Genomic DNA, 22,707 nt, shown 5'->3' with positions numbered 1-22,707 from the left:
CTGGAAAGAACCTTAATCTGGAATTGAATAATAAGACTTGCTGACCTACTTCAAATTCTCAAACCCGAATGTGCCTGTCATGCCATCTCTTAAGTCTTTGCTTGAGTAATTTTCCATTCTCGTATCAAAACATTCAGAACTCTTCTAACTCATTGTGTTGGAGCATCCGTTTCTCTTTAGCAAGCTTAAGATCCAAGTTGAGTTGTTAGAGAGCCCAATAAGCTTTGTGTTCTAACTCCAAGGGCAGATGATAGGCTTTCCTAAAGACCAACCGATAGGGTGACATCCCTAAAGGTGTCTTGTATGCTGTCCTGTAGGCCCATAAAGCATCATCTAATCTTTTGGACCAATCTTGTCTATTCGGGCAAACTACCTTCTCGAGTATGCCTTTGATCTCTTTGTTTGTTAGTTCAACTTGGCCATTCGTCTACGGATGGTAAGCTGTGGCAACCTTGTGCTTCACTGTATGTTTATCGAGTAACCATTTCAACCATTTGTTCACAAAATGGGACCAGTCATCATTGATTATAGCTCTCAGGGTTCCAAACCTTGTGAACACATGTTTCTGCAAAAACTTCATCACAACCTTAGCATCATTCGTCGGATATGCCTCAGCCTCAACCCACCTAGACACATAGTCTACTGCTACCAATATATATTTGTGACCAAAAGATGGAGGGAAAGTACTGAGAAAGTTAATACCCCAAACATCAGATAATTCTACCTCAATGATGTTTGTTTGGGGCATTTCATTTCTGTTGGTGACGTTTCCAACCCTTTAGCATCGATCATAGCTCTTTACATAAGCATACGCGTCTTTGAATAGCGTTGGCCAAAAGAATCCGACTTGTAATACCTTGGCCGCAGTTCGTGTACCTCCAAAGTGTTCCCTACCCAGAGCTGAGTGGCAATGATATAGAATCTTATGTACTTCATTTTCTACCATGCATCTCGTGATCATTTGATCTGCACACTTTTTAAACAAGTATGGTTCTTCCCAAAAATAGTATTTCACATTGTAAAGAAACTTTTTCTTTTGATGATACGTCTTATCAATTGGCATCAAACTACAGGCTAAATAGTTAGCAATATTAGATCTCTATGCCAATTGAAACAATTAATTCAATCTCATAAGCACATAAAAGATTACGTGAGCTAACAATGTATTTCTACCTTGAAACAGTTTAATAACAATAATCTTGCAAGTTATGCAAGGCTAATGTATCGTTAGATACCGTTGCTAAATTAACTCTCAGCTACCTTAGGTGATTAAACATGCACTGATTAAGTAACGTGTCAATTAATTACAATTTCAATCCATTTAAATAATTAATTCATTAGTTACCTTACAATTGTAATGCAAGAATAACTTAGTCATGGTCTTCCTTAATCAAACATCTTATCGAGGCCTATAACAACACAAACACAAACACAATTTTAATAAATAAGTGGACAAAATGCAATGAACGTAACACGAATTAAATTTAAGCCATATTAATTAAATAAAAATATTAACATCACAAATATTCATAGACATGTTCATCATAACAACAACAAAATTAAAAGGATAGAGAACAAGAATCAAATCTAGTGTTTCTTCGTGATAATGTGATACTTTTGATTCGTTTTGGTTCTGTTTTTCTTATAGATATAAGATGTTAACCGAATCAAATCATGCCATAGTGAATGAAGCTGAAAGTAATGTTCAAGCTTCCAATTAGGAAGCAAGTCAAATTGTTTCAGTTCTGGAATTGTTTGATAGTGAAATAAAAAATGTTTTCTACAAAATGATAAATTAATGGTTCCATAGTTTTATGAGAGCCAACCCTGTGGCTCTGCAACCTCCACCCTCGATTGTGCCTCCTCTGGCACCTTCGTGTCCTCAGAACCCCGTACCTGCAATGGTTCATCATCCTCCTATTGATAAAATTCGTAAATGCGAGTACTGGCTTGAGAATACACTAAGAGTATTTGTTGAATTAATGTGTTCACCCGATGACAGCTTAAAATGTGCTATTTCATTGCTGAAGGATAAAGCATACTCATGGTTATGTATGTTAACAACTATGGTTCCAAATGATTGGATTAACTGGAATTTCTTTTAGGCAAAGTTCAAAAAAAAATATGTAAGTCGACTGTACCTAGATAAGATGAAGAAAGAGATCATTAAGCTGAAGCAAGGAAATCGGTCAGTAGCAGAGTATGAATGAAAATTTGTTCATTTGAGTAAGTATGCTCGAAACATCGTATCGTCAGAAGAAGATACGTGCATTCATTTTGAAGATGGATTAAATGATGAAATTCAGATTTTTGTTGGAGCTTTTAAACTGTGAGAATTTGTGGAGTTATCAAAACGTGTGCAGAAAATGGAGGAAATTTGCAAAGATAAAATACACTCAAACATGAAGTCACGAGATTTTAGTAAAAGAGGGTCATCCAAATTAGTCCAAACTTCTTCGTCAATGAAATTTCGTAAAGATGCTAGTCGATTCACCTCTCCTTCTGGATTCACAGGTATAGATAAGCCCAGATAGAACAATTTGAGATCTGTTAATTCATCGGCTACTAGTGTGGGTAGTGTTAGAAATGTGGAAAAACCTATTTGTAAACATTGTGGTAAGGGCCACTTCGATGAATGTCGATTTAATTTGGGAACTTGTTTTAGATATGGTTCCAGTAATCATTTCCCCAAAGATTGTCGAAAGCAATTTAACGACTCAAGGAACCAAACTGTTAAACTTGAGATTACTTCAAAGAGAGGTAGAAAGCCAGGTAATGGTAGAGGTGGTACAACTGGTTGAGGGGAAGCTGTTAATACGATAGACTGGTCAGAGCCTAGAGCACCTGCCAAGGGCTGTTCTATTGGAGCTCGTGAGGAAGTTTCTGCTCTAGACGTTATTGCTAGTACATTCTCCCTTTCTGATATTAATGTTTATGCATTGGTTGAACCTGGGTCAACTCATTCCTATATATGCATAACATTAGTAAAAAAAAAAGAATATACCTGTTGAGTCAACTAATTCTGCTGTCAGTGTCACAAACCCGTTGGGTCTAGTCGTCTTAATTAATTAGATTTGTAGAATGTGTCCACTGAAAATTTTAGGGTAACTATTTTCCTACCAATCTAATGTTGTTACCATTTGATGGTTTGGATCTTATCTTGGGTATAGATTGGCTGACGAAGCATGATGCAATAGTAAATTTTTGGCATAAATAGACTACTTTGAAAGGTCAAAATGGTGAATTTATTTGTGTTGAAGCTTGTAGAACGAGATATGCTACGAATATGATTTTGACATTGTCAGCTCTGAAATTGATCAGAAAGGATTGTGAGGCATGTCTTGTGTACATTCTTGATTCATGGGTGTCAGAATCGAAAACCAATCAAGTGCCAATAGTTATTGAATTTTTGATGTGTTTCCTGAAGAATTACCTGGGTTACAGCTGATCAGAGAAGTTGAATTTGTAATAGACCTTGTACCTAGAACAACTTCGATCTCAATAGCCCCATACAGAATGGCTCCTACTGTATTAAAAGACCAAAAATCAAAGTTACAAGAATTGCTAGATCACGATTTTATCAGACGGAGTGTGTCGCCCTAGGGTGCATCGAAATTGTTCGTGAAAAAGACACACAAATCGACAAGATTGTGCAAAGACTACCAACAACTTAATCAAGTTACAGTAATGATTAAATATCTATTACCTCGAATCGATGATTTACTTGATCGATTGAAAGGAGCTACAGTGTTTTCAAAGATTGATCTATGGTCAGGTTATTTTCAGCTGCGAGTTAAAGAATTAGACGTGTCATTTGGTTGGACTAACACCCCTGTAACATTCATGGATTTGATGAATCGTATGTTCTAGCCGTATTTTGATCGTTATGTTGTGGTATTTATAAATGACATTTTAATTTACTCCTTGAATGAAATAGATCATGCCGACCATTTGAGAGTTGTATTGTAGATTTTGTATGAAAAAAAAAACTAAATGTGAAATTTAGTAAATATTAATTTTGGTTATGAGAGGTTGAATTTCTGGGTCACGTAATCTTTTTTGATGGTATCTGTGTTGATCCAAATAAAATATCAGTAATTGTTGACTTGAAAGTTCCAAAAAATCTTTTGGAGATATGTAGCTTTCTGGGCTTAGCGGGGTATTATCGGCATTTTGTTAAAAAAATTTCTATTATATCATATTTGATTACTAAACTATTACAAAAAGATGTTAGTTTCATTTGGTCTGATAAATGTTAGAAAGGTTTTGATCAGTTGAAGAATATGTTAACCGAAGCTCCAATTTTGACTCAACCTGAGACCGGGAAAAAGTTTACCGTTTATAGTGATGCATCTCTTTGTGGCTTGGGTTGTGTTTTGATGCAGAGCGAGAAAGGAATTGTTTATGCCTTGAGACAGTTGAAGCCTCATGAGAAAAACTATCCAACACTTGATTTAAAGTTTGCAGTGGTTGTTTTTACTTTAAAGATTTGGTGACATTATTTGTACGGTAAAAATGTCATAAAAGTTTGTAATATCTGATGACTCAGAAAGATTTGAATTTGTGTCAGCATAGATGACTTGAATTACTAAAAGATTATAATTTAGTAATTGATTATCACTCTGGGAAAGCTAATATTGTCGCAAATGCTTTGAGTTGAAAATATTTGTTTGCTTTGAGAGCTATGAATGCAAGTTTGACATTGGAACGTGATGGTTCTATTTTGGATGAGTGGATAGTGAAGCCAGTATTTTTATTGAAAATTCAAGAACTTTAGAAAGATGATCCAGATTTGTTATTGAGGCTGGAACTAGTGAAAATTGGTCAGAAGACTGATTTTTGATTGGTGTTGATGATTGTTTGTATTTTCGTGATGGACTGTGTGTACCGAATGATTATGGGTTAAAATAAGAGTTGTTGAATGAAGCTCACAATAGTGTTTATTCGATTCACCTTGGAAGTAACAAAATGTATAACGATCTAAAAAAATGTTACTGGTGGCCCGGTATGAAAGACAAAATATTAGAATTTTTATCTAGATGTTTGATATGTTAGGAAGTGAAAGCCAAACATCAGGTTTCATCAGGTTTGTTGCAACCTGTGATGACTCCTGAATGGAAGTGGGAGCGTGTTACTATGGATTTTGTTTAAGGGTTAACATTAACTTTGAAAAAAAAAGATTCGATCTGGTTATTGTTGATAGGTTAACAAAATCAACTCATTTTATACCTATTCGAACTAATAGTTCACTCGAGAAATTAGCTGAATTATGTCTCAGAAATTGTGAGATTGCACGGTGTACCATTGTCGATCATATCCGATTGTGAAATGAGGTTTACCTCTAGATTCTAGGGTAAGTTGCATGAGACTTTGGTCTCCAGATTGAATTTCAATATTGCTTTTCATCTACAAACAGATGGCGAGTCTGAATGAAAAATAAAGATTTTGGAAGATATGCTGCAGTCTTGTATAATTGAATTTGAAAGTAGCTTGGAAAAGTATTTACCGTTAGCTAAATTTTCTTATCATAACAGCTATCAATCAAGTATAAAGATGACTCTGTACAAAGCTTTATACGGGCATGGATGCTGAAGTCTGATATACTGGTTTGAACTGAATGAAAGAAAGTTAACTGGGGTTGATCTAGTTTGGGACACTGAGGATAAAGTCAGAATTATCCGTGATAATTTGAAAGTCGTATCCGATCGTTAGAAATCTTATGTTATTTTCAAATAGAAAGATATAGAATTTTCTGTTGGTGAGAAAGTGTTTCTAAAAGTCTCGCCCTGGAGAAAAGTGTTACATTTTGGCGGAAAGGGGAAGCTCAGTCTAAGATTCATTGGATCGTATGAAATTATAGAAATAATTGGGTCCTTGGCATATTGTTTGGCATTACCAATGGAACTTGATAGAATCCACAATGTTTTTCAAGTTTCGATGCTCCTTCACTATCATTCTAATCCATCACATGTGTTGCCTACGAATGAAATTGATTTGCAACCTAATCTAACTTATAATGAAGAACTGATTAAAATTTTAGCTCAGGAAGTAAAAGAATTACGGAATAAATGTGCTTCATTGGTTAAATTATTATGGAATCAACAAGGAGTTGAGGAAGCTACGTTGGAAATGGATGACTCTATGAAATCACAATATCCAAACCTATTTTCAGGTATGAAATTTTGAGGACGAAATTTTCTAAAGGGGGAGAGTTGTAACAACCCGTTTTTAGTGGTGTCAGAAATAATGGTTTCGGGACCACAATTTTGTCAAGTAAGTCCATAATAAATATTATTTTATTCATATGAGTCAACTATAATTTTATATTGAATATTGACTTGATGAATTTTCGCTAATTAAATAGATAGTTAAGTATAAGTGGTTTGTCTCGAAAGTCAAGTGGTTTCGAAAAATTAGGTATCGGGACCTCATTTCTATAAACTGAGCTCGTAAATATTTAATAATATTTATAGAGTTATTATTTATGTATGTGAAGGTTCGGTTCAGAAATTTTATTGTTTCTTTAGTTAATTAAAGAAAAAAGACTAATTTATAAAAGACGTAAAACTTAATCGCTATTGAATTTTAATGATTAAATGGCTTAATTAACATAAGTGGAAGGATTTATATGATAAATATATCAATTTCATATAGTCGGAAGGCTACTAAGTAATTTTTATACATTTTATGCATTAAAGTTTAATGTTAATAATAATACACATAATAAAAGTACAAAAATATAACAAAATCATCATCATTGTCACATCCCAAAATTCTAGTTATTATTGTTAATTCATTAAAAAGCATTTGAAGTGGTCTAGTGGTTAAGTGCGTTATGTAACTCCTAAATGGCCAAAGTTTAAGTCTGCATAACATCAATTACTTTTTTTTAATTTCATGCAAAAAATTGGTTACCTTTTTCCCATGCAAAACTGTCCACCTTTATACATGTAACTTCCATTTTTAATTTGCTTAGTAACTCTATGTTTTACAATTTGAAAGGGGTAACTTCCAAAGTAATTGTGATTAACTCTCGCTAACATCTTTCTCCCCTCTTGAATGCCTTTTTGGATAAGTGTTGACCTTGTGCCATCCATCTCTCTTTCCCATCATTTCTCATTTGTTTGAATTTTATTTCATCTTTTTTTTTCTCCTCCTATTCAACCACCAGGAGCCACCCTTCTTTGGAAGTTCTTCACCTATTTTTATTTTATTTTCTATTTTTTTATGTTCAACTCTTCTCTTCTCTCATTCCATCACCTTTGACCGCTCATAACCACCACGAAAACCACATTGTGCCACTACTTTTCTTCATATTTCATATTCCACCACCAACATATCAAAACCGTATCATCACTCTAGTACCATCATCCAAAAATCAATTTCTTTATTTATTTTTCTCCTCTTCTTTTAATATTTCTTTTGACCGTCACTTAGAAGATATTAATACTTCTCCATTACCAAAAATTTACAGTTTAAAGTTTCTCTTGGAGACTTCTTCAACTTTTGACATATTTGTCAATATTTGGGTAACAAGTATCTTCTATTTTTTTCTTTAATTTTTATTCATAATCTCATCTATTTTATTTTCTTTTCATGGAAACTAATTCAATTCACTCAATCTTTTCATTAAATTAGGTCCTCACACCAACTCAAGTCATCAACTTTAGAAGTGTTCATCTTGGATCATATTGGAATAAAGGAGTGTGAATCAAAGTTCATATTATCTTAGATTGGAAGTGATCAAAATTTAGTGGGATTTACGATTCAGATTGTAAAAGGTGTGCATTTTATACAAGTTAAATACGTAAGGAATTGACTATAAATTATCAATCTATTATACAAAGGAAAGCATAATGTTTTTGTTATTTCAAGTGAGTGACTTTGTGGTTATAAGGTAAGTTATTATTACTTGAAATTTTATGATAAGATGTGATAAATATTTTTATGTATTGAAAAATAATTTCTAATCTCATGTTGTGCAAAAAATCATGGTTATTTGATTATCATGATAACATGGATTACCATGGATATTGAAATTTATATATACATGAAAGCATGATTATCATGTCTACTAATTTACTCTGTTATTTGTTTGCCATGATGCATTACATGGGTTGGGGCATGATTAAAGAGGAAGATGTAGCAGTAATAATTTGCAAATTTGGTGGTTTGTCCACAACCTACATGTACTGGCAGCTTGTATGCGAATTTGGTGGCTTCGTCCACATATATGTTAGTGTGTTTTGGATGGATGAGTTTTGCGAATCTCCTTTTTGGTGTGTAATGGTGATGGGTAGGATTTCTCAAAAGAAATTGCATAATGGTTTTTATCAAAATTGCATTGCCATAATCATGTGCATAAAATTTGTAATTTTGTATATTGTGTATGTGTTTATTGATATTTAATTTGTTATAAAATTCACATTGAGCTTTTTAGCTCACTCTTTAGTTTTCATAAACTTTTTAGATGGTTCATGAGCGTAGGACTTGGATTTAGCTTGTGAAGGGGTCTCTCAGCTGAAATATTTTATGAAATGGTCAATAAACTTTTTAGGTTGTTATTTTGGACATTGGACTATTTATGGGATTTTTTACTTATATATTATAAACTGCGATGCATGCATGAGAGATGAACTTATAATTGTTTTAAATTTTTATTTTCAAATATTTTAATGATTTTATCTAATTTTTAATAAACTTATAAATTTAAGTTTCTTTTCTAACTTTTTCAAAGTTCGTTACGAAATATTTTACCAAAATCATTTTTAAGAAATAATTAAAATTAATGTTGCTAATTCTTTATTTTAATGATATAAGATGATAACTCGATAAAATAATGAACTTTTCAATATTTATGTTTTAATAAATTTTTAAAAAAATTAAATTATTTAGTATTTAAATTTTATGTTTTCACAAAAATGACTTTAACGTAATTGTTTTGACAAGTAAAAGTTTTTTAACGAATTTAATGTAGCTTCCGAAATTTGGTCATAACCTCTAGGCCAGATTTAGGGGGTTACAATCATATTTATTTTTCTTCTTTGGAAATCGAATGCTCCATTGAAGAACAACCAACGCTTCTGTCATCTTCTTTGTCTTTGAAAGGTATGTAACTTTGATCCATCTTTTGTAATTTTTATCTTTTTAAGATCGTTGTAGCTTAATGTAGCTAACCCAAAGACTATTTTGTAAAACTGCTAAAGATTTTGAAATTTACCATTGATGAATTCTAGGTAATTTTGAAGTTAAATGATGAATTTGTAACCTTGGTTGTTGATTAAGACAATTTTGTAAAAGAATTTTTGTTAGCTTTGAACCTAGGGACTAATTTGAAATTATGTAAAAATTTAGTATGTTAATTAGGAAGAACTTGAATGTTTAAAGGCTGTTTTGAGGTGCTATTAAACTTGGTTGGGAGTATTAGGGTTAAAAGTGAAATTTAAAAGTTTTGGTGTTAATGAATAAAGTTTAAAAGTTTTGGGAAAATGCGTAAAAGTTTAAAATTAAGGGGCATATGCATAGAAATAAGCTGAATTTTTTTAATTTATAAATTGAATTTAATCGTTATATAGATCAAGAGTTGAATTGAATGAAGGTTAATAGGGGAAAAGGAAAATTACAGATTAGTCCCTACAAGTCAACTAAAAGTATAATTGTAACACCCCAAACCCGTCCCAAACGTTATGGCCGGATCTAGCGATGTTACATGATAGGGTGTTTGAAAACCGAGTCGTCACGTTAAAACCATTTCCATTGAATTCCTTATCTTAATATCTTATTAGTTCCAAAATTGTGTTGCTTCATTGAATCAATAGCTTCAAAACGTTATTTGTTTGCAGAAGCTTTTAAAATATATTAAACAATCGTGCGTTTAAGAAAAACTTTTGTTTCTTTTGAAAATCGAGGTTTCCTACTACTAGCAGTTGTAATCCATAAGGTAAAGATAATTAAAACCCAAAACCAAAGTCCGAAAGTCCAATTACAACCCAAAAACTTATCCATTAAAGATAGAATAGAAATAAAACCAATTATTGTAAATATGAGTTAAAAACCATGAAAGTCCAAAACCGTGGTCACCGCCGAGTCCTCCACTACACCGATCCGTCTAGATCTGGGGATTGCTTGTGGGGTGAGTTTACAAAAACTCAGTTTTTAATCCCACAGAAAGCAAACAATAGCAAATCATAGTGCACAGTTAAAACAGTCTTGGGCCTAGGCTTAAGAGCCTTTCAGTGCACTTCCTCAAAATATAATTAACCCAACCCTAAGCAATGCAACTTACAAGTCATGACATGCCATCTCAGGACATCAGTACATATAACTAGTTCAGTACACAAGCATACTACCATCATGCTCAACACATATATAAATCAAACAATCAGTTCGTACAATTAGGGGTCTAAGTGATGCTTACCGACCCTACAGTAGGTTCACAGTCGACTTGGGCGACTCGTGCAACCCTAGCAATCAATTCAATGAAAATGGGCTCACACGCTCATGTGGTCTACCTGTGTGGGCCCACATGCCTGTGTGGCCCACTCGGTTGAAATTGGCCTTGGCCGCGTGGTCCATTTTTAATGTAACCCGTGCTACCTAAATATTCATATATATTTTCTCTATTTACTTATATGTTCCTTCAAAGCTATCTACTTGAGTCACTGTTACTAAATTATTTATATCTTGCGCTACAAAATTCCAAATTAAGGTCCACTTGATGTCCTTGAAACTAGACTCAAATAACTATCTACCATAAAACTTTCGGAATTTTTGGTTTAGCCAATAAATATAGTAAAATCTTCAATCTTACCCATGTTCTATTGTCTGACAGCTTCGCCTTTCTTTGCTAAAAATTAATTATCTCTTAGTAAAAAATTTGGATGATGTTACCATTTGTTTCTATTGGAAATAGGCTCACAAATAATTTAAACATGCAAATGTTAACCCCTAATTATTTTTCTCCAATTTTTTATGATTTTCCAAAGTCAGAACAAAGGAACCAGAATTCATTCTGATCTTGTCTCATAAAACTTGTCATATCTCGAATTTACAATTCCACTACTTACACCATTTCTTCTATGAGAAACTAGACCCAATAAAATTTAGTTACATATTTTTTTCATCCACTAATTCGATTTCCACAATTTATGCTGATTTTTCCAAGTTAGCCTACTACTGCTGTCCAAACAGCAAGCAATTTCGGCTTTTCCCCGAATCCTATTTTCTGTGTTTCGGGTACACACCTGATTTTGTTTGATGCTAAAACAGTCCCCGAGCACTCCAAAGCCTATAATTGAAAAAAAAGAGTAATTTAATCTCACATAACGTGATCCCAAATCAAACTCGTATCGAGGTTTTAACCCATAAACAACTAAACCTTACCTTCAACCGATGAACAGTAATTCCCACACAAACTAAGACTCCGATTGATGATTACGAGCCCTTGTATCCTCCCCTAATTGGCATAAACAAAACACTTCAGAAGAAAGTTAACAAATAGAGACAAATCATGTATCTAAAACTTACTGAACGATTGTAAACAAACGTTGAGCGGCACGAGGCAGAGTGGGAAAAGAAAAATCAAGAAGATGAATGGTGAAAGAGAGTAGAAATTCGGCAACAATAAAGAAAAAAACAACAAGAGGGTGGAAGGATTTTGGGGAAGTAAAAAAAAAGGAAGAAAAAGATGAAAAAAATATTTGATAACCACCCAAATCCCTTATTTCTCTCCATCAAACTCCCCACTAAATCCACTTCTCAGATTTTTAGTCCATCTCAAACTCTCCTGGATGCACAAGCAAAAGTAATTCCCACGCCAATATTCGAACATAAGACCTCCTTCACACCAACACTCCACTTATCCACCAGACTAGCAGGCCCTCCACTTATCCACCAGACTAGCAGGCCTATTCTGTTAATTATTTACCAAATTTTACTTAAAAGCCTACTGACCAAAGATTTATTCATAAAAATACCAAATTTTGCCCAAGTCCTAGCTTGAACTTGAGACCTCCCAAACAAACCTAGAACACGGAACCACTAAAGCAGACAGATATTTTGTGTCACACATTCATAATACCCTAAATTAAAATTTTGGGGTGTTACAATTCTACCCCTTAAAGAAAATTTCATCCTCGATATTTACCTGATTAGTACGGATGAGGACACTGCTAACACATCGCATCCTCAGGCTCCCATGTGACCTACTCAGTGCTATGATTTCGCCATAGAACCTTTACCAGTGGAATGGATTTCCTTCTTAGAACCTTAACGTTGTGATCCAGAATCTGAACTGGCTCTTCCCCAAAAGTCAAATCTAGCCTAACCTCGATCTCTTCAACAGGGACAATATGAGTATGATCAAAGCGGTAGCACCTCAACATATCCTTCAGTATCTGAATCACCCTCTCAGATTGACCATCAGTTTGAGGATGGAATGCAGTACTGTAGTCTAACCTTGAACCCAGAGACTCATGTAACTTCCTCCAAAACTGAGACACGAAATGAGGATCCCTATCAAAGGTGATCGAAACCGGTACTCCATGCAATCTCACTATCTCAGAAATATAAAGCTTCGCCGGCTTCTACAAAGAATAATCAGTACAAACCAGTATGAAGTGGGTGAACTTAGTTAATCGATCCACGATGACCCATATTGAATCCTTCTTAGTGGGTGTTAGAGGCAACCCGTTAACGAAATCCATAGTTACGCGCTCCAATTTCGAAATAGGAATCTTAACTGATTGCAGCAAACCCGGAGGTAACTGATGCTCAGCCTTAACTTGCTTGCAAGTCAGACATCTACCCACAAAATCAGTAACCTCACGTTTCAACCCTGGCCACCAATATAACTTACAGTGGTCTCTGTACATCTTATTTCCGCCAGGATGCATAGCATAAGGGCTACTATGCGCCTCTCTCAGTATGGCTTGTCTCAAATCAGTATCATTCGGAACACAGATTCTCCCACAAAAACAGAGTACCCCATCACTATTTAGTCCAAAATCCGTAGTACTACCACCCTCAAACTGCCTAAATCGAAGACCCAACGACTCATCCTCCAACTACTTACCCTTAATCTGCTCAATCCATGACGGCTTAACCTGAAGCTCGGCTAATAAACTACCATCATCAAATAAACTTAGGCGAGCAAATATTGCCCTCAAATCAGTCACAACCCTACGACTTAGTGCATCAACCACCACATTGGCCTTCCCAGGGAGGTACTCAATGGTGCAGTCGTAGTCTTTAAGCAGCTCAATCCATCTATGCTGCCTAAGATTAATTTCCTTCTGAGTGAGGAGATACTTGAGGCTCTTATGATCAGTGTAGATGATACACTTCTCACCATACAAATAATGCCTCCATATTTTCAGTACGAATACCACAGCGGCCAACTCCAAGTCATGTGTCAGATAATTCGCCTCATGGGTCTTAAGTTGACGAGACGCATAGGCTACCACCTTACCATCCTGCATCAACACACATCCCAAACCGACATGTGATGCATCACTATAAACAATGAACTCCTTTCCTGGCTCTGACTGTATCAGAACAGAGGCCTTAGTTAGTACAATCTTGAGCTTCTCAAAGCTCTCTTGTTGTGCATCAATCAAGTTAAATGACACACCCTTACGTAGCAGCTTAGTCAAGGGTACTGCAATCAATGAAATACCCTCTACAAATGATCGATAATATCCCGCCAGTCCTAGAAAACTACGGATCTCATACACGTTCCTAGGATGCTTCCACTCCAACACAGCCTCAATCTTTCGAGGATCAACTTAAATCCCCTCAGCTGAAACTACATGACCAAGAAATGTCTCTTCACGCAGCCAGAACTCATACTTACTAAACCTAGCATAGAGTTGTTTTTCCCTCAAAGTCTGAAGAACGACTCGAAGGTGCTCATCATGCTCATCCTCAGTCCTCGAGTAAACAAGTGTATCCTCGATGAATACCATAACAAATTGATCCAGATAAGGCTGGAACACTTTATTTATTAAATCCATGAAAGCTGCTGGTGCATTAGTCAATCCGAATGGCATCACTGGGAACTCATAGTGACCAGAACGAGTCCTAAACACCGTCTTATGAATATCAGCCTCCTTAACCCTTAATTGATGATACCCACATCGGAGGTCAATCTTGGAGAAAACTGAAGCTCCTTGAAACTTGTCAAATAGATCGTCTATCCTCGGTACGGGGTACTTGTTCTTAACGGTAATCTTGATCAGTTGCCGATAGTCGATGAACATCCGCATGGATCCATCCTCCTTTACAAATAGTACCGGTGCTCCCCACAGAGACATACTAGGGCAGATGAACCCACGATCCAATAACTCCTAAATCAATCCTTAATCTCGTAAGCTCCTTCGGTGCCATTTGGTAGGGGGCGATACCTTGATAGGCTTCAAACTTGTAGCTGGATTTGTTTCGGCCTAAATTCCTTAAAGAATAGGAATCTGGATAAGGGTCTCTTTTCACATATTCGTCGAATGTTTGTCTCCTTGATGATCTCATTTTCGTCCTTTCATTTGGATAAAATTTCTCCTGTTGGGTTCTTGCTCGATGACTCCGCTCTTCGACACGATCCAATCGTTTCTTGATGGATTTGAGTTTTCGATCAAATAGATGCTCCATTTCATGCGTAAAGGCTTGGAGTGTAAAATCTGGCACACTTCCTCCAACAATTCTTACAGGACGGAATCCAACTCCCTTGTCTGAATTTTTTTCCAGACTTCGTGACATTTTTTTAAGAACTCACAACAAAGAATCTCACTATCCACTCACAATGAAATCTCACACACTTGGCTTTTTTTCTCTTGAATAAACTGAATATTCTCTTGCCTCTTTCCACTCACTCCTCCTCTCTAAGTTCTTAGGAATTATTTAAACTTAAAAAGCAGTTGTTGTGGGTCGGCTTACAACCTTGATGTTTGGGCTTGGTAAGAATATTGTAGGACAAAGGAAAGTAGGCTTGAAACAAGAAATGAAAAGGTTGGATGTGGCGAAATAGTAGAAGGTAGTAATAACTATAATTTGGGCAGCAAACAACAACAAAATTTCAAAACTAGCTTCTTTTTTTTTCATGAATTTTTTTTCACGAAAATTTTTTTTCAACTTGATATCCAATCTCTTAAGTTTGAATGGAAACTAGTTTTTTTCGAATTTTTTTTTCGAATTTTTTTTTGAGTTTTTTTTCGAGAAACTACTATACCGTAATGCCGACAACGTCGATTCTTACTCCAAATTCGCTAGCTCTGATACCAATTTGATACGAACTCGTCTCGTGATGTTTTAAGTCGTATGTGTTGCCCAATCGTGAATTTGTGTAAGGCTAAGTTCGTTTCTACAAAATAGAAGAAAGGCTACAAACAATAGTTTAAAAGGGAAATAGGTTTAACAACGAATGGAAAATTTGGCTAAGGGTAGAGAATGAACCAACAATAGAGATTGTTGACCCGAGTCTCAAAGTAGCTCTTAGGTGAATGGCGGTTTAGGTAAACAACAAAGAAAAGACCTCGACCCACTATCAAGAATGATAGGAACCTTGGTATATGATGAACCTCGACCCACTATCAATGATGATAAGAACCTTGGTATATGATGAACGCCACACTATGAAAGTGATAAGTTCGAAAACAAGAAATGGATAGACGCCACAAGCTATGCTTGATAAGTCAAATCAATTCCGAAAGAACAAAGAGAATTGGATAGCTCACAATTCAAATATTTCATCTATTTTCAGCAAAAAGTTCCTAAACCGCCATTCACCTAAACCTATTTCTTGTTGTTTTCTTTGTTGTTTACCTAAACCGCCATTCACCTAAGAGCTACTTTGAGACTCGGGTCAACAATCTCTATTGTTGGTTCATTCTCTACCCTTAGCTAAATTTTCCATTCGTTGTTAAACCTATTTCCCTTTTAAACTATTGTTTGTAGCCTTTCTTCTATTTTGTAGAAACGAACTTAGCCTTACTCAAATTCACGATTGGGCAACACATACGACTTAAAACATCACGAGACGAGTTCGTATCACAAACTGTTACTGCTTATATTACTGACTGAATGATAGGGGATTACACACTGAGTTTTCGTAAACTCACCCCATTTTTAACCTTTCAGGTAATCCCCAGCATTAGACGGTTCAGAGCTGCGAGGATCGGGGAGGGCTACACAACTTCACAATTTTTATTCTATTTTGCTAATTTACTAAAGCATTTAGATTTTGATTCGGGTTGTAATAAGGCTTCAAAAATTTTGGTAATTCAGGATTTTATTGATTGTGATTCTTATCTGCTAGAAGGAGAACCCGGTTTTTCAAAACAATAACTATTTTCAAATGCTACATTTTCGCAACTCAATTTTTAAATAACACATTTTCGCAAACCATTTGTTTTAAATTAAGCTTCCGCAACAATAAGGTTTTGAAGGTAACAAAATTTCTTTAATAAACCTCGATTGAAAATAAGCAAATGCAAACTGAGGTTTTGTACAAGTTTTGAATGACAAGAAGTTTGAAATTTGAAGAAGGGTTTTCAATGAAAACACAGTTTTCGAAAAACACTTTAATGTGACACACCAGATTTGGGAATAACGTCTAGGCTAGGTTTGGGGTGTTACATGGTCTTACACGTAACACAAGTCGATGCCAACGTCCCAGACGTGGTCTTACACGATAACATATATCAGAAATCCTATGTCATGACATATGTATCCTATCTATTCCTAAGGTTCGTACGAGACTTTTGGACACTGAATCTCGACCGGATCGAACTTGAAATATAGATCCTTTGCTCAATACACATTCGGCTATACACAAATATATTCACAAAAATTCCATTCATCATGTAACATTTATATATTATCAAATTTAACGACATTTATATGCTTATAGACTTACCTCGGATGTTGTCGAACGGTTAAACCAACTATTCGTCTACTTTCGATATCCCCCAATCTAATTCCATTTTCTTCCATTCTCAATTTGCTTGAACAAAGGCTGAATCCTTAGCTTGTTCTTTTCTTTTTCTATTCTTTTACATTCGGCTAGGAGAAATAAAAATAAAAAGATGATAATGGCTTTCTGTAATTTATGTTTGTTTTATTATAACATTATAATATGTTATTATTGCTTTAACTTTTTATTTTTAATATATAAAAACCATATATTATCAATATGCCGTCCACTACCTATTATTATTGGCTAAATTACAACATAAATCCTCCAAATTATAAATACGACAACAATTAGGCACTTTCTTATTTAACCATCAAATTTTCATTTTAAGCGATTAAGCCCTTTTCTCAAATTAAGCACACAAACAATAAAATAAATTCACGAAACTTTCACACACGTAAATTTACACATAATTAACATATAAAATAATATTAAAATACCTTTCAAACTCGGATTTATGGTCCCAAAATCACTGTTATGATTAGGGTCAAAATTGGGCTGGTACACCGAACTTACCCACGAACTATCTGAAATAGGATAGATGATTCCTGCATCTAACCATTTAATCACTTCCTATCTCACAACTTCTTTCATAATAGGATTGAGCCTGCTTGGCCCATCAGTTCGAGCTCTTTCACCTTCTTCTAAAATGATTTTATGCATCCAAAATGATGGCCTTATACCTCAAATATCAGCTATGCTCCAACCAATTGTTTTCTTAAATTTCTTTAGAACAACAATTAATCGCTCCTCTTGATATTTTGTCAGTTTCGCTAAAATAATCACAGGCAAAGTAGAACAATCACCTAAATACATGTATGTGAAATGGGAAGGAAGTACCTTTAGTTCGAGTTTAGGTGGTTTTTCAATTGACAACTTGGGTTGCACAAACTCTCTGACTTCCAACTCCAACGGTTCAAACTGTGTGAATTGAATATAATTTCTCGGATTGGCTTTCCTAAAAGCCATGTTTTCTTCAGCTTTTTCATCCTCCAAAGGGTCAAGATCTAAAGCTTTCTCCAATGGATCTTCAAAATTTCTTTCCAAAGAAACCAAGGTTTCTATCTCTTCCATAACTGAACACTCCTCTGCTGGATCGGGAAATTTCATTGCTTTAAGAATGTTAAAAGTTACCTGATTGTCTTGAACTCGCATGGTGAGTTCACCTTTCTGCACATCAATTAACGTGCTTCTCGTGGCTAGGAAAGGTCTCCCAAGGATAATTGGTACTTCCTTATCTGCTTCAAAATCTAAAATAATGAAATCAGTAGGAAAAATAAATTTATCGACTCTTACCAAAACATCCTTGATCTTTTCTTCGGGATATGCTAAAGATCAATCTGTTAGCTGAAACGTCACAGTTGTAGGTCTTACTTCACCTATCCCTAACATCTTGAAAATAGACTTAGGCATTAAGTTGATACTCGCTCCTAAGTCAGACAAAGCTTTACCATAGTAAAATTCACCAATGTTACAGGGTATAGTAAAACTTCCTAGGTCTTTCAAATTTGATGGTAGTTTGTTATGCAGGAACGCACTTCACTCCTTTGTCAAAGCAATAGTCTCATGCTCACTGAGACATTTTTTCTTGGACAATATATCCTTCATAAACTTCACATAATTTGGCATTTGTTCTAAAGACTCCACCAACGGAATATTGATGTGTAACTACTTTAGAACATCCAAACACTGCTTGAATTACACCTCCTATTTCTGCTTGTGTTGCTGCAATCTTTGCGGATATGGAGGTGATGGAACCTTCGGTTGAACCGGAAAACTTTTCTGAGTAGGTAAATCTGCATCCAAAGAAGATGTTAAAATATCTGAATTCACTAGATCAGGGTTTACCTTGTCAGACTTTGCAGATTCTGATTCCTTTGGTGTAGGAACTTCAACATCTGATTGACTCTTCTCAACGGGCTGATCTTCGACATCAATCAATCGGGGTTCTAGAATTTTACCACTTCGCAATGCCACTGTCCTGATATGTTCTTTACCCAAATTTCTTAGATTCTCAATATCACTCAGCAAAGTTCCTTGTGATCTATTACGTAACTCTGTAGCTAACTGACCCATTTGGTTTTCCAAAATTTTCAATGTTGCTGCTTGGGTCTGGATCAAAGCATCATTCTTTACCATGTACACTTTCAACAAGTTCTCCAAACTGTTCGATGCCTCAGCTTGAGGTGGTTTTGGAGCTTGCTGATTAAACCCTTGAGATTGGTTGGGTTTCTGCTACAATAAGTTGTTGTTCAATCCATTTCCTTGGTTGCTCCAAGAAAAGTTAGGATGATTATGCCATGAAGGATTGTAGAAGTTGGACTGGCGTCCTTGTCCACTCCTATTTTGATATTGGTTCCCCACATAATACACTGACTCGGGATTTGATGGACAATTCTCAAAAGAATGACCTTCCCCATAGTACACATAGGAAACTACTTCAAATGAACTTGGTGGTTGAGTTGCAAAATTATTAGTACTATTAGCGGTTAACTATTTTAACATAGAGAAAATAGACGATACCTGAGCCAATAATGAAGTGAGAGAGTCAACTTCATGAACTCCGACTACTCGTCTTCCTGAAGCTATTTGATTTGTTGGGCATTGATAGTTATTACTCGCGATCCTCTCGATGATCTCATAAGCCTCATTATAAGACTTAGACAAAATTGCACCATTCGTGGAAGCATCTACCATCAATCTTTTATGTACATTGAGACCATTATAGAATGTCTCCAAATGGATACAATGAGGAATCCCATGATGAGGACACTTACGAAGTAACTCCTTGAATCTCTCCCAAGCCTCATATAAAGACTCGTCATCCAATTGTTGGAAAGTTGTGGTCTCGTTCCTCAACTTAGCATTTTTTCTAGGTGGGAAATACTTAACCAAAAATCTCTCTGCTAATTCTTTCCATGTAGATATAGAACTTGGTGGCAATGAATTGAGCCATGCTCGTGCTCGATCTCGCAATGAGTACGAAAACAACTTCAACCTCATTGCATCTTCAGCCACACCAACTATCTTGAATGAATCACTCACCTCCATAAACAATCGAAGGTGGAGATGTGGATCTTCCGTGGGCATACCACACTAAATTGGCCCACCGTTTGTAGCATTTGAAACATCACTGGTTTCAATTCAAACTGAGTTGCCTCAATATCTAGCCTTCTAATTCCTGGGTTTAACTTGCTAAAAAGTGGCACAGCATATAGCTTGATGCATCGATCCCTATCATCAGCAATGAGGATGGGATTTCGTACATAATCGGCTTCATTACCTTGGTCTTGATTCTGATTTCCAAGGTCCATCTCGACTTGTCTTTGAGCTATTCATTCACGTCTTCTTTCTTTGAAAGTTCACTCAATTTCAGGGTCTACAAGGAGTAAATCAATAATTCGATCTATGCTCATAAACACCTGAACAGAAAATCACAAAAATTAAAAAGAATAAGTTAGTAATGCTAGAAATAAATCAAATTGAAAATAAATAATTTCACAAAAAAATGAACTATGACAATAGTTGACTATCCCCGGCAACAGCGCTAAAAACTTGTAACGTTTGGGTTTGTGCAAGTGTACATAGTCGTTATCAAGTAATAAGTAAGTATCGAGTTATTGTCTCCATAGGGATTGTATTTGTGCTAAGTCACTTAATTTGTAAAATTATATTAATAATTTGAAAAAATAAAAACAAAATATAGTTGAGAAGTGGTATAAACTAGATGCAATGATCCCTAATGTAAAGTATCCTAATATGCAGACTATATGAATGAAATAGATTTTAGTAAAATTAAACACAATTTGCAACAATTATAACATAAATAAACTAGGACAATTACTTTAATTAAACACAATCATGCTTAATAATATTCGAAAAAATATTCCATGGCAACTCGATCTTTCATGAGTTTTGGAAACCAAATTAAGTCCTTCCGGAATCCTTTACTTAGTAAATACGCATTTTACTGATCTTTATTTACTAAGGATTTCTTAGCATTCGTGTAAGGTAATGGGGACATGTTAGGTTTGAAACAATTTAATCACACAAATCTAAAAACTATGCAGATAACAGAGCCTGGTTAGGGTTGTTATGCAACCAACAATTCAATTGGGTTAGGATCTAAATTGAGCATGCACATTTCAATTATGCGTCCATTAGCCGTCGTCTGGTTAAGATCGCTTAGCTAATTCAGGTGCATTTGAATCACGTATGAACGAAATACAGACTTGATTTTAATTGAAAACATGATCGATTGAGGCACAAACATTATAAGCATGAATCGCATAAATATTATTTAATCAAAATAATCATCCGAGCTTAAATAAAATTTAAGCTATCTTTGTTGTAAACAAGAACATAGAACTCATAGCAAACATCTTTAAATTAAATTAAAGAAAAGAAAGATTAAACCAATTCAGAGTGGCTGTCACCCAAGACTCTGACTGACGAGGCTCCTTCACTTCTTTGCGTTGCTTCATTGCTGATGGTTCTCCAAGGTGGCTGACCAAGGGCTCTTTAAGAGGGTAATTTGCTAAAATCCTTATGCAAGGATGATGATAGGCGTGAGAGCTAAAAGAGTTGAGAGAGAGGATGAGAGATGAGAGGGATGAGGGATGAGGGATGAGGGATGAGGGATAATTGAAAAAGTGAGAAATGAACTCTTATTTATAGGTGAGGCAAGGGAGCTAGTTTGCTAAAATTAGGAGTGTCCATCCCTTGAAACCTCCTCCAAGAGTGGCTGGGCATGAATTGAGGAAATGTGGCTAATTTTTCCTTGATTGTTGGTCAATTTGAATGCCACAACAACTCAGGACTAAGACTCGTTCTCCAGCAAATCTTCAGGTAAATCTCTGATTTATTTAACTCTTCAAGGGCCTTATGTAATTAAACCAAAAATTGGTTTATAATCAGCCATGTGTAGCCAAAAATTGGGTTGACTTGGCCCCCACTTTGGACAGTTTTACAATTAGAAGAAAACTCTCAGACCGGTTAAAAATAGTAGATAGTTTAGATGACCAAATGAATTAATTTAACCACTTTAATTAATCAATTTACTTAATTAATTAAACCTAATTTTATTAATGAAATATTTAAAATGAATTACTAAAATATAAAATTATATTTTATTATTTATTTAATCATGCATGGCCCACTTCATAGCTTAAAAATATAATATGCTTAAATTAATATAAAATAAGCCACTTTATGCATGAAAACTATATAATAAAACATAAAATCACATTTTAATTATTTCTATGTCCTAATTTCATATTTTCACATATTTCATTAATTTATTAAATAATTACTTAGTTTTAAAAATAATTTTAAGTAAAAAGGTGATGAATTATATAGGAAAAATCCTATATATTTTTTCGTTTACACACCCTTGCATGTAAGTGCAATTTTGCTCGGTTTTTAATGATTTATATGTTTTTTAAGTCGTTGTAGCTTAATCTAGCTAGCTTATGGACTAATTTGCAAAACTGTTAAAGAGTTAGGGTTCCACAATTGATGAATGTGTATGTGTTTTGATGTTTGTTGGAAGAAAATGAATCTTTGTTGTTAGTTAAACAACATTTGTTAAGTGATTTTTAGTAAAATTGTCAAATAGGGATTAAATTGAAAAATGTGATATTTTCATGGTGAAATGTGTGAATTAATGAAATGTATGGGCTACTTTAAGCTTAGATGATATTTGGCTAGCATGGGTGTGGACTAAATTGCATGAATTTGCATTT

General features: G+C 34.9%; 1 non-coding gene across 1 annotated transcript; it reads left to right on the top strand.

The window, feature by feature from the left end:
• Positions 1-19,718: 19,718 nt before the first annotated feature.
• On the top strand, positions 19,719-19,825 carry LOC121222733 (small nucleolar RNA R71). Its single transcript, XR_005920102.1, has one exon. It is a non-coding gene; the product is annotated as a small nucleolar RNA R71 (small nucleolar RNA).
• The last annotated feature ends 2,882 nt before the right edge of the window (positions 19,826-22,707 follow it).

This window comes from Gossypium hirsutum, chromosome D10, assembly GCF_007990345.1.
Source record: "Gossypium hirsutum isolate 1008001.06 chromosome D10, Gossypium_hirsutum_v2.1, whole genome shotgun sequence".
NCBI lineage: Eukaryota > Viridiplantae > Streptophyta > Magnoliopsida > Malvales > Malvaceae > Gossypium > Gossypium hirsutum.
This window is presented reverse-complemented; position numbering and strand designations above follow the sequence as displayed.